Source organism: Macaca fascicularis, chromosome 20 (assembly GCF_037993035.2).
Source record: "Macaca fascicularis isolate 582-1 chromosome 20, T2T-MFA8v1.1".
NCBI lineage: Eukaryota > Metazoa > Chordata > Mammalia > Primates > Cercopithecidae > Macaca > Macaca fascicularis.
Window position 1 is genome coordinate 5,965,357 of NC_088394.1, and position 4,556 is coordinate 5,969,912.

A 4,556-nucleotide genomic window follows, 5' to 3' on the forward strand; every position below is an offset into this window, starting at 1 on the left:
TCTCCCCAGAAGAAGGCATCTGTAATTTGCCTGGAATCTCTAAGGTTCTAGAAGCCTTCCCAGACCCCTTGAAGAAGCGGCTGTCTGGATAGGAGTGGGGCTCATGCCGCCAGGTACTCTACCTTGCCTCACCTTCCTCTGTTTGAGGTGCACTGCATGAGGGGATCTGTGGATGGACTTCCAGGCTCAGAAAACCAGGTAGAACCAGTTCCGTGTGGCCAGGGACACCCCAATTGCAAGTCTGTCTTCCCCACTTTCTAACAGAGCAACTGGTCAGTTATTCAGCATCTGGTTTTGTTTTTGCTGCTATTGAGACAGAGTCTCGCTCTGTCACCCAGGCTGGAGTGCAGTGGCACGATCGCGTCTCACCGCAACCTCCACCTCCCGGGTTCAAGCGGTTCTCCTGTCTCAGCCTCCCAAGTAACTGGGATTGCAGGCATGCGCTACCGCAACCGGCTAATTTTTGTACTTTTAGTAGAGACAGGGTTTTGCCTTGTTGGCCAGGCTGGTCTCGAACTCCTGACCTCAGGTGATCTGCCCACCTCGGCCTCCCAAAGTGCTGGGATTATAGGCGTGAGCCACTGCACCCAGCCTGTTCCGCATCTCTGAACCTTAGTTTTCCGATCTGTAGAATGGGACACTGACTTTGCTATCTCCATGTATCAGAGATCATGAAAGTGAAGGACTTCACACAGTGCCGGCACTATGCCTGTGTTTGAGGAATGGAGGCTATTCTGATTCTTACACAGAGTCCCTTGCTTCCCAGCAGCCCCCTCTCCCTCCTTTTTGGGTTGGAGTCCCTCTATTTTAGTGGCCACTGGGATTCTGACATGACCAGGTCTTTGTCTCAGAGACCTCACAATTACTGTTCCCTCTGCCTGGAACACTTTTCCTCGCTCTGGTCCTCTGAGATCTCTTTCAGCTCAACTGCCCCATGCTCAGAGAGCCCCTGTCTCCCTCTCTAGTTTGAAGCCAATTTACCCCTGTAGTCTATGCCTGGAAAACTCCTTTTCCTCCTTGGTGCCTCCCAAGTTGTCATGGGATGTATGTGCCTGTTTGGGTGTCTGGTGTCTGTCTCCTCCACTGGACTGCGTGCTCCTGGTGAGCTGGAGGGACTGGACTAGCACAGGCCAGGACCCTGGGGCTGGAGGGAGCAGGGCAGAAGGCACAGGCAGAAGGCCTCTCTGATATGGAGGGAAGTGAAGGAGAGGGAGAGAGTTGAGAGAGGCTGGCAGAAGATGGGCCAGGGGCCAGGCTGCGTGGAATCTTCTGGGCCACAGAAAGACATTTGCATTCTCATGTAAGAGAACCAGGACGCCATTGGAGAGTATGAGCCACCTCATCTCACTGAGCTCTGTAAATGTCAATGTTTTATTATTTTTATACAATTATTTAAAAGTGATTTTAATTACTTACCTTTTTATTTTTATTATTTTTGAGACGGAATCTCGCTCTGTTGCCCAAACTGGAGTGCAATGGCACAATCTTGGCTCACTTCAACTTCTGCCTCCTGGGTTCAAGAGATTCTCCTGTCTCAGACTCCCGAGTAACTGGGGTTATAGGCGTCTGCCACCCCACCCGGCTTATTTTTGTATTTTTAGGAGAGATGACATTTCACCATGTTGGCCAGGCTGGTCTTGAACTCCTGACCTCAGGTGATCCATCCGCCTTGACTTCCCAAAGTGCTGAGATTACAGGGGTAAGCCACCATGCCCGGCCTTATTTACTTTTTTAAAAGAGATCAGGCCAGGCACAGTAGCTCATGTCTCTAATCTCAGCACTTTGGGAGGCTGAGGCGGGATGATCACTTGAGGCCAGGAGTTCAAAACTAGCCTGGGCAACATCGTGAGACACCCCCTCCCCAATGTCTAAAAAACTGAGAAAATTAGGCATGGTGGCTTGTCTGTATCCCCAACTACTGGGGAGGCTTAGGTAGGGAGGACTGCTTGAGACCAGGAGTTTGAGACCCCACTGAGCTGTGACTATGCCACTGAGCTACAGCCTGGGCAACAGAGTGAGACCCCGTCACACACACACACACAAAAGTCACATTCTTTTAATTACTTACTTTTACAGAAGACCACTGGTCCTGGTGGGGAAGGGCCTCGGAGTAGGGAGACCCTCAGGTGGCTGCATCCCTGGTCTTGGTCCTGTCTGCAGGCTGGGACTTGAGGCCCAAGTGACGGCCCTGCATCCCTGCACCCCTGCATCCCCACACCTCAGTGTATTTGGACCTGGTGCTGCTCCTGCAGCATGGCCATGGGCTGCAGGAGCCGCCTCAGCCTCCCTAGGGCTGACCGAGCTCTGCTTCTTACCCCAGGGAATGACGGGCACTGGGGCTTTGATGGGCATCGGGTGAAATGGGCAGAGTGGCGCTTACCTGGGATGGCGGTGAAGTGGGATGGGGAGGTCACTGTGACAAAGGGCAGCATGAGGTACTTGGTCTTGACACCCTCCTGGGTCAGACAGTCCAGGTTAGGGGTGTCCACATCCTGGTCGTAGTCCCAGCGGAAGCCACTGAAGGAGATCAGCAGCAGCTGTGAGTGCTCTTCCTCCCCGGTGCGGGGTGGCTGCCCAGCAGGACAAGCAGCAGCAGCAGTGGCTGGAGGGCCCTGAGCCCTGTCATCCTGCGAGCACCTGTCATGCACTCATCACAGGGTTCATGGGCTTCTCCCTCTTTAGCCTGTTGTCGAACAAAGTCCACATTGATAATTCAGCCCAGCTCTGTTGTGGGACAAAAAACCTGGAGTGCAGCAAGGTGCTGCATATTTGCAGGATGAAAGCGTTCTGGAGATGGATGGGGGACATGGATGTACAACGTGGTGGATGCACTTAACTGAATTGTTCCCTTGAAAATGGTTAAAACGATAGCTTTTGTATGTATTTCACCACAATAAAAAATCAAACCAGCCAGGCATGTTGGCTCATGCCTATAATCCCAGCACTTTGGGAGGCCAAGGCGGGTGGATCATTTGAGGTCAGGAGTTCGAGACCAGCTTGGTCAACATAGAGAAACCCCCATCTCTACTAAAAATACAAAAAGTAGCTGAGCATAATAGTTCATGCCTGAAACCCCAGCTACTTTGGAGGCTGAAGCAGGAGAATTGCTTGAACCTGGGAGGTGGAGGTTGCAGTGAGCCGAGATTATACCATTGCACTCCAGCCTGGATGACACAGCAAGACTCCATCTCCAAAAAAAAAAAAAAAAAAAAAAAGGCCAAACCATGTGAAATATTTTGGACTCTTATACTAATTCCAACATTGCGAAGATCTGGGGAGAACAAACTAGATTGGTGCTTTCCTTGGCTTAGTGTGTCCTGTTTTTATAGGGAGAGCAAATTATTGTACACCAGTACTATTAAAATAGCTACAACAGGATGGGCATGGTGGCTCACACCTGTAATCCCAGCACTTTGGGAAGCTGAGGTGGGAGGATCGCTTGAGCCCAGGAGTTCGAGACCAGCCTGGGCAACATGATGAGACCCTGTCACTACCAAAAATACAACAAAAATAGCTAGGTGTGGTGGTGTGCACCTGCAGTCCCAGCTACTTGAGAGGCTGAGGTGGGAGGATCGCTTGTGCCCAGGAGGTTGAGGCTGTAGTAAGCCGTGACTATGCCACTGTACTCAGCCTGGGTGACAGAGTGAGACCCTGACTCAAAAAACAAAACAAAACAAAACAAAAAACAAAAAACACTGCAGTGGACTCAGTGACCATGAGGCCAGGCACGGTATACATACATATCATCTCATTTAATTTTTTTCTCTGTTTAAAGTCATTTTTTCCTCTAATCTCCATGTTGATCAACATTTTTTTAATCCTCGGAATTTATTAGGTGAAAATTTCGCATAGGAATTAAAAATTGCCTGGCGTGATGGCTTACACCTGTAATCCCAGCACTTTGGGAGGCTGAGATGAGAGGATCACTTGAAGCCAGGAGTTTGGGCCAGTCTGGGCAATATAGTGAGAATGCATCTCTATAAAAAATTTAAAAAGCTGGGCGTGGTGGCATTCACCTGTAGTCCCAGCTATTTGGAAGACTGAGTTGGAGGGTTGCTTGAGCCCAGGTGGTAAACGCAGCAGTGAGCTATGATTGTGCCATTGCACTGCAGCTTGGGTGATGGAGTGAGACTCTATCTCTAAAAGTAAATGAATAAAATCGTGGTATAATATATGCAACATTTACCATTTTGTGCATCTGAAAGTGTACAATTCCGTGACATTTCGTACATTTATCATGTTGTGCAATTATCACCACTACCTAGTTTCAGAGTTTTTTCAGCACCTCAATTGGAAGCCTCACACCCATTGGGCAGTCGCTCTGCATACTCCTCCTGCAGCCCCTGGAAACCTCTGATCTACTTTCTATCTCTGTGGATTGGCTTCGTCTGAACATTGCATATCAATGGAATCGTACAATATATGACCTTTCATGTCTGCTGCTTTCACTGAACGTGTTTTGAACATTCATCCATATCACAGCATGGATGAATGTTTTTTTTCTTTTTAGACCCTATCTAAAAAGAAAAAAAAATTTGTACAAAAAAAAGGATAGA